At 42.5% G+C, this 12606-nt stretch overlaps 1 protein-coding gene across 3 annotated transcripts in view; it reads right to left on the reverse strand.

Annotated features, from left to right (window-relative positions):
• The window catches only part of ezh2 (enhancer of zeste 2 polycomb repressive complex 2 subunit), a 111341-nt gene extending 104932 nt beyond the window's left edge, over positions 1-6409 (reverse strand). The window contains exon 1 of one of the 3 annotated variants that reach the window (XM_041184798.1): positions 6392-6409. The gene's annotated coding sequence lies outside the window, so the exon portion shown is untranslated. Of the gene's footprint in view, positions 1-5225; positions 5517-6391 lie in introns of those variants that run through there. The other 2 variants (XM_041184800.1, XM_041184797.1) reach the window with 2 other exon arrangements.
• Positions 6410-12606: the final 6197 nt, after the last annotated feature.

The following is a 12606-nucleotide window of genomic DNA, read 5'->3' on the forward strand; positions in this document are numbered from 1 at the left end:
AAAAAAGGGACTTGCATGAGGAGGCTGGAGGTGGTGTTGGAAAGGCCATCTTTACTTAAAATAAATAAAACCCTAGGACCAGGTGAGATGCATCCAAGGGTACGGAGGGAAGTGAGTGTGGAAATTGCAGAGGCACTAGTGATAATCTTCCAGTTTTCCTTAGACAAACAGGAAGTGCCAGAGGACTGGAGAATTGCTTGTGTTACACACTTGTTCAAAAAGGGGTGCAAGGAAAAAGCTGGCAACTACAGGCTAGTCAGTTTGACCTCAGTGGCAGGGAAACTTCTGGAAACTATTGTACGGAATGAAAATCAATAATCACTTAGACAAGTGCAGGATAATTAAGGAAAGCCAGTATAGGTTCATTAAGGGAAATTTATGTTTAACTAACTTGGCGCTTTTTGAGGAGGGAACAGAGAAGGTTGATAAAGGAAACACTGTTGATGTGCCGTTTATGGATTTTCAAAAAGCATTTGATAATGCTACACAACACACTTGTGAGCAATATTCTAGGTCATGGAATAAAAGGGAGATTAGACACTTGGATAAGAAATTGGCTGATTGACAGGAAACAGAGAGCAGTGATAAATGGTTGTTTTTCAGATTGGAGAAAGGTTTGTAGTGGAGTTCGCCAAGTGTTGGGACCCTTGCTCTTCCTGTATATATTAATGACAGATTGTGACGTGCAGGGCATGATTTCAAAATACGCAGATGATACATAGATTGGAAATGTCGTCTAAACTGTGATGAGGATAGTCTTGAACTTCAAAAGGACATAAACATGTTGGCGGATTGGGCAGACAAGTGACAGATGAAATTAAATGCAGAAATGTGTGACGTGATTCGTTTTGCCAGGAAAGATATGGTGAGACAGTATAAAATAAAGGGAGGGCCTCTAAAAGAGGTGCAGGAACAGAGAAACCTCAGAGTACACGCACATAGGTCATTGAAGATGGTTGAGACAGCAGTTAATAAAGTATATGGTATCTTAGGCTTTATTGAGTACAAGAGTAAGGAGGTCATGCTGAACTTGTATAAGACACTAGTTAGGCCTCATCTGGAGTACTGCGTCCAGTTCTGGGCGCCATACTTAAGGAAGGGTGTGAAGGCATTGGAGAGAGTACAGAGGAGATTCACAAGAATATTTCCCAAGGTGAAGAACTGTACCTGTGAGGATAGATTGAAGAGGTTGGGACACTTTTTCTTGGAGAAAAGGCGGCTTAAAGGAGACTTGATACAGGTATTCAAGATCCTGAGGGGTATGGACAGGATAAACAGTGAGAAGCTGCTCCCACTCAAGAGAACACCAAGAACTAGAGGGCACAGATTCAAAATAATTGACAAAAGGGATGAGATACGAGGAAATGTTTTTTCACCCAGGAAGTGGTTGGAGTCTGGAACAAACTTCCTGAAAGGGTGGTGGAGGCAGATTCGATCAAGGCATTCAAAAGGAAATTGGTTTGCTCTCTAGGTGGAATGCTCTTTCAGAGAGCCAGTGCAGTTTCAACGGGCCAAATGGCCTCCTGCACTGTAAAGGTATTGTGATCATTGAATATATGTAAGGTTGTGAGAGAGACAGACAGACGTTTGGTCTCTCAAGGACACAAGGGATATGGGGAGGGAGCAGGCAGGAAAGTGGAACTGAAGGCAGAGATCAGCCATGATCATATTGAAAGGTGGAGCAAGCTCAAAGGGCCACATGGTCTACCCCTACTCCTATTTCTTATGCGTGGTGAAGCAGAATCAACAGAGTTTCAAAATTAAATTGGATAAATAGAGTGAGATATGGAGAGCTATAATGAAAGAGGATGAGGGTGGGATCAATTGGATAGCTTTCTCAGGCATAATAAGCCAAGGGGTAACATGGGAGCTCAAATTCAGAGGCTGTAACCAAATGTCAGATTACGAAGAAGGGCAACTAAGAGGGTGACATTTTGTGGGAGCTTCATTTTCAGTGGTAATGACAAGGTCAAGAAGACCATTTATGTTAGCATTGTCTTTACAGTAACCCTCATTATCTTCAGTTTCACTAATAGAAAAGTCAAGAATATCAATACATAATGTTGGGTACAAATTCTACCAAAATCAAAAATACCTGGAAAAACTCAGCAGGTCTGACAGCATCTGCGGAAAGGAATACAGTTAACTTTTCAAGTCCGAATGACTCTTCATCAGAACTAAGGAAAAATATAAGCTGGTTTAAGGGGGGTGGGACAGGTAGAGACAGATAGAGGGCCAGTGATAGGTGGAGATTGCCAAAAGATGTCATAGACAAAAGGACAGAGGTGTTGACGGTGGTGATATTAGCTAAGAAATGTGCTAATGGGGACATTAAGGATGGAAAGCAGGACAAGCAAGGGACAGATAGCCCTAGTGGGGGTGGGGTGGGGGGAATTGAAATAGGTTAAAAGGTAGAGACAAAACAATACATTTAAAAATAATGGAAATATGTGGGAAAAAGAAAAGAAAAATATATATAAATTATTGGAAAAGGGGGGGGGATCAGAAAGGGGGTGGGGAAGGAGGAGAGTTCATAATCTAAAGTTGAGTAGTCAGTAATTAATTTAAAACTATCTGAAGGAACCACAATATTTCAGACTGCTGTGCAAAGTTCAAAATAAGTTTAAATCCCGTGCTCAACCACAGAACCTGTTAAAAATCTTGAAGCATTCATGTTCCTCAGGTCTACTTTCCAATTCCACTGAGGTAATTAATAAGAACATGGGAAGAAGGAATTAATTACATTAGGAAGAAGAGGAGACTGCTCAATAACCTTGAGCCAGTTCTTCCATTCAATCAGATCACAGTTGAGCTGCACCCCAACTCCATTTACTGACCATTGATTTGTATCCTTTGATACTCTCATCTAATAAGCATCTATGAATTTCAATCTTAAATTTCCATTAACCCAGCACCCACAGGAGGAGTACTGTTCCAGATTTCCAGTATTGTGTGAAATAGTGCTTTCTGACCTCACACGGATCTGCCCCAGCTTATAGCACGTTCGCTTGCTTTGGAGCTCCTCCATCTTTGTGCCTCTATTATAGAGACCTCTCCAAACTCAAAGAATCACAAAACAAACCTAAATGATTTAGGACAATGCCCAAGTAAATCATGCCCACACAAGCTTTTCCTATTTCAAGTTCCACTCTGACGCATTTCAACTTCAATATCCATGGCTTTTTGATCCTGAACAAAAAACAAACAGTAACCATCCATAGAAATAGGCCATTTGGCCTAACCAATGCTGGTGTTTATACACCTTAAGTTGCCTCACTCATTCCAACTGCATCAGCTCAGCCTTGTAGTACATCTTTCTATTCCCAATTTCTAGTGTACTTGTCCAGTTTCCTTTTGAAAATATCAAAGCTATTTACATCAACCATTTCCTGGGGTAGTGATCACTGAATGTCACCAAGTGCTTAACAATTAATGAAATAATTTTGATGTGTAGTTGCTGTTATAATGAAGGCCTGGACACCATTCTTGTTTCGAAAATAGTGCCATGGATGGATCTATTACGTCACTAGAGAAAGCAGACAGGGCCTGCTTTAACATCTCATCTGTGACCCCCAGCTTTGCATTCTACAGGTGGAAATATTCCACATCTGTCCTGTCCAAATTTTAGAAATCTCCCAGATCATTTCTAAAAGCCTTCTTTTCCTAAAAAAAAGAAAAGCTCCAACTTGTTCAATCTTTCCCAGTAACTGTAATTACTCAGTTCTGGTATCATTCTCAAATTGTTTTCGCACTTTCTCCAGTACTTCTATGTACTTTTTATAAAAGACATCAGGACTGCACAGTGCTCTAAGCAAGGCCTGACCAGAGGCCTATACAAGTTTAATGTGATTTCATTACTTCTGAATTTCATGCCCCTGATACTTTATCATTTCTAATCATATTGATGGCCTGTGATGTTGCTTTTAATGATTTTGTCACCTCCATTCCTAGATTCATTTCTTCTTCTACCCCAATTTATTTTCTAAGATGTAGGTGATAATTCCTACCTGATTTTTCCTACTAAAATGCATCATCTCATATTTTTATGTGTTAAAATTCATTTGTCAATTATCTGCCCATTTTGCAAATTTTCTACTGTCTTCTTGTATTATGTTGCATTCTTGCCCTGTTAACTGTACACCCTAGGTTGATATTATCTGCAAACTAATATTGAGTTCCTTTATTTTAAGCCCAATCATTTATTTAAATTATGAACAGCACAGATTCAAGTAGAACATTACTTTCTATGTTCCTCCAATCTGAATAACTACCCTTGACTGTTATTTTCTATATATTCCAATTTGTTCCCTGGCTCCACATGCCCAAACTTTTGTCATGAGTCAGTGTTTACCCTTCTGAAAATCCCAGTATGACATCTACCGCATTACCCTTGTCCCTCTGTTACCTCTTAGACTCATTAAGCAGAATCCAAGCTGACCTTATATCTTATGATTCTTGATGTTCTATCACTTCTATCGTTAAGTTGACTGGTTTGTCAATCCCATTTTGCTTTTAGCTCCCTTTTCTGTATAAGGAGTCCATTCAGTTCATCCATCATGCCTGTGACTGCTTTCTGAAAAAAAATTATTAGTCCCAATGTTCTGTTCTTTCCCCCGCAGACTTGCATTTTTTCCCCTCCTACCTATCGCATCCCACTTGATGACTCTGGGCTTTGTCATCATGCCTCTGGTACCTAGTTAATCACCATGCCCTAATTCAATTGCCACAGGAGGAACTGTATCTCCCGGGGTACCTGGGAGTCGCAGGAATTACAGGGGGAAACCAATTTCTAATACATAGAAAAGTTTATCACCGATTCGTTTGGCCAAACTGGCCGCTGATAAAAGAGGAATTGATTGGAAAGACTGAACCCTTCCCCTGAGTGAGTGAGATCAAGTAAATGGTGATCTACAGTCTGATCGGATCAGTCCTCACCCGTCTCCTTATTCATGATTATTGATGGAGAAACATGTCCCTGGAAAGGGCGCCGATTCTGCACTGTCCGGGAGGCGGGGGGGGGGGGGGGGGTGGTGAAGAGAGAGAAGAAACGTGGCGAGCGCGCGGATTCCAAACGCTGCCCGCGAGCGGCGGCCGTTTGAATTCAAACCCCCCCACCGCCAGCTCAAAGCTTCCATTCTCCACAAACACCCGAACTGGTCAAGGTCCTAACCACCTGGTAGAGACCGAAAGGCAAGAGTAGAAACTCCAAGCCGCCTCTTTCTTACCTGGAGAGGGAAACTGATCCTTGTTTTCCTCCTCCACTGCCGCCGAGCGCCGACAGCGGGGCTAACTTGTAGCCGAAACTTTGGAAGAGTTTTATCGGGTGAGTTTACTGCCCGGTTACGTTGATGTCAGTGCGGCGATGGGGTTAGCAGCTGGTACTCTGGCTCCCCGCCTGTCTGTCTGCGCCCCACTCCTGCTCCGCGCCGGGCTCTCACTCTTTTCTTTCTCTCTTTTGTCTTCGTTCTCCGCCCGGCTACACAGATAGGGCGCGAAAAGAGCGCGCCCAATCCAATCAAACTTTACTGAACCCCACCAACAAGACCTGCTTCCATTGGGTGACGACCACCCACTTCCTTCCAATCCGCATAAGGCTCGCACGGGAGTGTGGGATGTGACCATGTGGTGTTTCTTTGTGTGTTTTTTAGGGTAATTTTTTTTTGATTATGTTAAGCGTTGAGTAACTTGAATTTAAGAAACTTGGGAGTGTCAGGATGGAACTACCATGAGACGTGGCATAAAGAGAGACCTCAGACTTTGTGCATCTAATCTCTAAATGTAACGTGCAGGTTTCTATTTATAGTTCCTTGTTTCCCTAGCCTGAAATTAAGACTCCGATGACCATTGGCTGCTTGGCACCGATTGTTGCTGCTGTTGCATTTCCAGTTTTGAGCAAGTTGCGGTGGTGAAAGATTACTCACTTCATGTTCCGAATCCACCCTGTGTTCAGATGTGGATGAACATAATGATATGAACATTTTTTTACTTTTACATTAAAATGAATTTCATTTGGTGGGTGTTTGCAATTAGACTCAGTTCCCCTGGGTTTGGGAGTTCCTGCTTTATCTGACTTCTGAAAAATCTGTATGTGGTCGGATCGCGATAGAATCAGATTTGACTGTGATTCTCTTGGTCGAATTGTTTGACACTTAACTCATAAATGAAGAATGCTACTTGTAGGAGGGATGCCAGCACGTGTATAAGCTTATGCCTGCAAGTGTCAGTACCTTCGGGAGAAAAGGAAATACTTGGGTTTAGCTTAAGATATCTTTATCCTATAGTGCAGCCATATTCTTAAATAAAATGTTCAGGTTAAAAACCAAACCTATTTTATGCAAGCATTTATTTCTGTGTATTAATTGAGCTTGTTGCAATATTTCACTGTACTTACATTGGTGCTTTCTTACAGTTGACTTGTTTTCAGACTTCTGCTTCAGTTTTCTGCCTGAAGGCAGATCTGACCCACAGCCGCGACCACGGAGGAGGGCAATGAGGCAGGTCCCAAATCCATCCCAGGGAGAATAGGGATTGAGTCTTGTGCTGTTGACACCAATCTGATCCACACCAGCTGTTGAGCCAACCAGCACCGCCCCCCCCCCCCCCCCCCCCCCCCGGCAACTGGAGTACCAGATGCTTGTTGTAGCCTGGAGCTATGGATAGTGATGGAAGATTGTCTAATTGTTTTCCATCACATTGCTGACCAGGAATTTCCCTGACTCTTACCACCTGGTTTGTTGGTGTGTGTTGGAAGGATTTACAAGTTGATACACAACCTGTTTGGCCACGTTGTGAATGCCCCTCCCTTGGCCATCAAGCCCTGAAGTAGGACTTGAAACAGGAGCTTTTGGTTCAGAGGCAGAGACACTACCCACTATTTATAAATTGACTTAACAATCTTATTGACTACCAAAATTCTGCATTTTATTTCAAACTTCAAATCTTCTTGAGGTAGACAGGAAAGTAGAGTTGAGACCACAATCAGACCAGCCATGATCTTATTGAATAGTGAAGCAGGCTTGAAGGGCTGAATGCTCGCTCCTGGTCCTAAATCCTATGTTCCTATGGATTTTATTGGTTCTTCATTCTTTACTGGGGAAAATGTGGATTCCATATTCTGTGCAAGCTCCTAACTAAAATAAAAAAATATAGAGATACTTCCTACAAACACCATTTTCTATGTACACTTTTGGAGCACCTTGTCCAACATTCACTGCGTGGTTTACACATAAAGATTAGACACTGAGGAGGATAAAAGCAAAATACTGCGGATGCTGGAAATCTGAAACAAAAACAAAAATACCTGGAAAAACTCAGCAGGCCTGACAGCATCTGCGGAGAGGAATACAGTTGACATTTCGAGTCCGTATGACTTTCGTCAGAACTAAGGAAATAGAGAAATTAGGTGAAATATAAGCTGGTAGAGGGGGGTGGGACAGGTAGAGCTGGATAGCGGGCCAGTGATAGGTGGAGGCAAAGAAGAGATTACCAAAGATGTCATCGACAAAAGGACAAGGGGTGTTGACGGTTAGGAGGTACTGGAGGCCCATTGCGGTGTGTTGTGCTCTACTCTGAATTGTTGTTTGAAGACAAAAAGATGGCAAACAAGCAAACAAATTAGAGGCTGAGCTTTAATAGCTTAGGGACAGTTTATGACTGAACCTTCTAAGAATAACAATCACTTAACAATTACTCTCAAACTCAAGAGGAAGATCATTTAGTTCATTTTAGTTAATTCAACCAGAAGCCCCCTGCTGAGTCTTTCTCCACCCCTCCCCCATCCCATTGTTGTATTTTATTGTTTTCTTAAATGCACCTAGGGCTTTAGCTCCAGCAATCTATCTGGAAGTTTATCCCAAGAATTGAATATTTTCTGGGTGAAAAATAGCTTCTCCTTTTCAGTCTTAAAGTTGTTTTTTATTGGTTTGAAAATATGTTCACTGTTGCAAATGTCTAGGTCATGGTCCATGCTAATATTTTAAAGGTAATGTTTAGTTCTGTTGTTGTAATGGTAAGGTAATTAAAATGTTGGGCTTTAGGAATTGTCAGGACATCTAAAAAATGGCAGTTCAAAAGGTTACTCATGATTGTTCATTATAATAGAGTTCGAATAGAAGAGATGGAGCTATAAAAGAACAAGTGGGGTACTTAGCTGGAGAAATTGTAAATTGAGGATAATTGGCAGTCAGTTTGAGGATAGCCTAGAGCAGGCTACGTCATCGTGGAGATAGTTGGAGCTTACGAAGGCTGTCTGGTTTCAATTTATCTGAATGTTTGTGGGACAGATTTGTAGTTGCAGTTGGGCCTTGTATAGTTTGCAGCTGACTGAGAGAAATTAGCTGAAAATAAACAGTTAAACAGACCTGCACTGTAAGCAGAGTAAAACACTAACTTTATTATTGACTGCGTGGAAGGTGGGTGAAGCTTAATCTCAGTTTGAAACTTGTGAGAAACATAAACTGGAAGATTGTCTAGTTTGAAGCTAGTGGGAGAACCTACAATAGGCCTCAGTGTCTTATTGCAAAAGAAAGTTAGTAGTGGATTAACTTGGAAATATTCTAAAAGTAACCAGAACAAGGACTGAGGCTCTACAGTCAAGAGAGGGTAAATGAAAAATTTACCTTTTGAGACTAGCTGGAGCTGAGGAAAATTCTCCAGAGGACAGTGGCATACATATGGGTGGTCTCTACAGAAGTAAATAACTGTAATTGGTATCTTATAAGGGAACTCTTGGGGGGAAGCAGGAAGCAAACCTGAGTGCATAACATATACTTAAACAATATTGTTAAGTTTGTTTTGTTTAAATCTTTTATATGCAATAAAATTTGTTTTATTTTTTTAAAAAGTGAAATCTTGCAATGTAGTTCTGTTGGGTAAAACAATGTTTTTGTATCACTTTTTAAATGTAACCCTAATACCTCTTGTACCAGTCCTAAAATTTCACCTAAAGTAACAATCTAGATTTACTCTTTCCTTCATATTTCTTATTTTACATAAGATCATTTTTGAGGTGCTTACCCTTGTTTGCAGCATGAAAAGCTTAACTCTGTAGTCTCCTTGTATCTCAAACTTGGCATCAGTTTGTTGGCTCTTTTGCATCACCTCCAGTGTTTGTCTCTCATGTCTTGGTGAACAGGCAGGAGATAGTACTCAAGCTGTTGTCTAATCAGAGCACTATATAGTTTGATTATGACTTCCTCTGACCTATGTTCAACAGTTTAGCAATGTATTTCAATAAGGCATTGGCTTTATTGATTGCTGCTCTGCATGGATTGTTTAGCATAGTGTCTTATTAAGAGTCCTTAGTCTCCTTCCACTTAATTCTAAGCTACTCCAGCTCCATTCGTGGAGTACATGTGTTCTGAGCTAGTTTGTTTAAGTCATTGAAAAACAATAGTGGTCTCAGCTCCACATGCTGGGGCATCTCATTCAGGAGAAATTTCCATAACTTAGGGTCTAGACATCTGAAGGTACAGCCACCAGTGGTGGAGTGATTAAAATCAGGGATCTTCAAATGACGTAAAAACAAAAAACTGCGGATGCTGGAAATCCAAAACAAAAACAGAATTACCTGGAAAAACTTCAAATGACTGGAAGTAGAGGAGCGCAGATACCTTGGAGGGTTATAGGGCAAGCAGAGATTAGGGAGATAGAGATTGAAATGACAGAGGATGAGAAGTTTGTCAATGCAGAGGCTGAGGAAGGAAAACAGTGAAGATAGCTCATTGAGAAAATTGGCATAGTACTTGGGCAGGTGGCAAAGAGCCAGGATTTTAAATGAGAGGCATGGAACAAGGTGAGATGCTTAAAGGAGGAGAAAATGTTAGAGGAATAAGGGGCCAGACCAAGATGAAATTTGGTTATAATAACAACACCACCATGAGGCATGTGGTGAAAGTTAAAACCAGGAGGGGAGGTTTGAGTTAGGCAGAAGGTGTCATCATCCCTCAGCCAGGTTTTCATCAAGACCATGTTGTCAATGCAATCATCCACAATAAGCTCATGGATGGCAAGGGCTTTTGTCACAAGCGAATAGACATTCTGGAGGGTGATGGACCACTGGCAGAGTCCACAGAATCCGCATTGGGGAAGGGTGAAATGGACAGGGAGGAGATTGGCAAGTGCAGCTCCCAGCCAATGTACTGGTCAGGAAGGCTGGCAGCAGAGTAGAATGGGGCAGTTGGGGCTGTTTGTGAGGAGGCAGCAATGATTGCTTTGGAGATTGCAAAGAGGGACACAGAAGGAAGTTAAGAGACAATTAAGCCTAGGATGGTGGCAGGAAAGAAGGAAATTTGAGAACTGTTGAAGGGTTGGGGTAGAAATTTGGGAAGCCAGAGCATCCAATAGGAAGAAATGAAAGTAAGCATAGCAACAAGAAAGAAGGGTCTGGGAGGATTAGAGAGAGAAGTAAGAAGAGGGGGGAATATAATGTAGTGAAAATGGATGTGATGGGCTTGGGTCTGAAGTTACAGCCAAAATGTGCATATGAATGGACAACGGGAATATTTGTTAATTAGGATGCCTATATCCTTGTATCAAGGGTCAAGATCTTTTTTAGGCCTCATTTTGAGATTTTCTCAAGGGTTACTTTTTGATTTTCGGGGGATCCTTGAAGGTAAAGCCGCTGGTTAAAGGATATTAAGGGAAAAAGAGACTCAGTCCTGGGCAGGCAGCCAGGAATGCAACATTCAACCCTGACACCATGTCCACCCCACCCTGTTATCCTCCCCCAGTGGCTGATATTAAAGCAAACTCAAGGTCTGGAAGGTTGGGCTCTTTTGGATTGACTGGATTTACAACTTTTTATTTTTTAGTTAAAAAAAATTTGACGTGTAGAAAACACACAGGCAGAAAAAAATTGTTTACAGACACTTTTATAGCAGAAACATTAAAGAAAAATCTTAAAGGAAATAAAAACTGGATTTCCCCATGATATTTTTTCTCCCTCTATGCCCAATCTCTTTACTTTAAACTTTTACTCACAAAATAGGACAAATAGAAAAGAGGAAGAAAGCCACTGGAAAGGATTTAGCTTTTTCCTTTGTTGTGTGGTTATTGTTGGTCCAGCAATAGTTTGTAAACTTAAAAGCTAGGCTCAGGAGGAGGGTCTTAGAAGGAAATGTAAAGAGTTTTAAAAAAAGAGCTGGGAAATCATACACATAAATAAAAATAAGCCGTAAGTGTAGAAGTGAACAATGTTGCCTCCTGCCCACAACACCCCCCTCCCCACACCCCCTCTCTGTCTCACCCTGAGAGGCCTCCTTTTCCCCCACAATTAGCCCTCTCCTTCCTTGACCTCTTTCTCTTCCTCTCTCTGTCTCTTCCTTCCTCTGGCATCCCCTCTCTCTCAGAGACACAGACAGGGCCGTTTTACCTGTACTAGATCCACTGGCACAATGGCCTCCCTCTCCTCTGGATCCGTCAGTGGCAGTGCTGAGATCCCACTTCTCTTCCTTTAATTTTTATATTGAAATAGAGGGTTGTTGTAACTGGGAGTGGGGTGCAGAGGAGACTGTTTATTTATAACTAATTAAAGAAAAGACTCACCTCAGTGCATCCTGCACAGCAGCAGCAAGAAAGAGTCCCCTTCCCCCTCAATAAAAAAACACACACTTTTACATCATCATCTCTTTTCACATCCTGCACAAGTCGCATCTTCAGCCCTTACATAGGTCCACTCCACACACACAAAAGGCATGCATGCTTATCATATGCTTTGGCATCCGTAATGCTCACAATCTGTTCATCTGTCTTTATGGAGGAAAAGATCGCCCACAACAATAGAGAAAGAGATCCCAGACTGGAGGGGGATTGCCGGAGCTCAGCCCTCTCATCTCCTTTGGGGAACAGGCAGCAGAGCTAGCTGGTGAGGACTGGGACCATTCCTGTGCTACAGGTGTCCCCAGACAAGCCAGTGAGGCTCTAGACTTCGCCCATCTGCTGAAACTGAGTGCTGTTTAATGTAGGTAATTATCCAGCCAATCAACAATTACCTCTTCTCTATTACAGCCACCAGCAAGAAAAGGAGGAGCCAAACTGCTAGCCAGACAATCAGCTCCAGCCCCCTGGCCACCTTGGATGAGGATCCTGAGGACCCGCTAGATGTAGATATGTCACTGCATTCACCTGCACCCTCCACCAGCACAGAGAGACACACCTCAGTGGGACCTAGTTTTAGAGCAAGCTCGGGGTCACCATCTGCTGAGCACAGCACAGATTGCGCCCACAGCAGGGAGAGGCAGTGACAGCCAAGGTCGCTGACACTCAGAGGATTGCTGGAGGCTAGGTTCCTGCTGCGTCCGAGCCTAATGACAAGCCTCTGAAAGTAGCCTTCAGAGAGTTGTTGGAGCTCCAAAGACAGGCAGGGGCACAACAAGCAGGGTTGTCAGAGGCCATCACCGGCTTAGAATGGAGGAGTCCGTCCATGTCCTGTCCGATATCATGGCGCATGCCAGTGCATTGAGATCACCATTGGAATGGTGATGACAGCCATGGAGACTTAGGTCCAGCTGTTTGTGCTGGTTACGTGCTCGGACCTGCACACCCTCACTATAGCCATGAGTGGGATCCATCAGTGATTATGCGAGAGGGGGGCGGGGCATCTCGATC

This window comes from Carcharodon carcharias, chromosome 3 (genome assembly GCF_017639515.1).
Source record: "Carcharodon carcharias isolate sCarCar2 chromosome 3, sCarCar2.pri, whole genome shotgun sequence".
Taxonomy (NCBI): Eukaryota; Metazoa; Chordata; class Chondrichthyes; order Lamniformes; family Lamnidae; genus Carcharodon; species Carcharodon carcharias.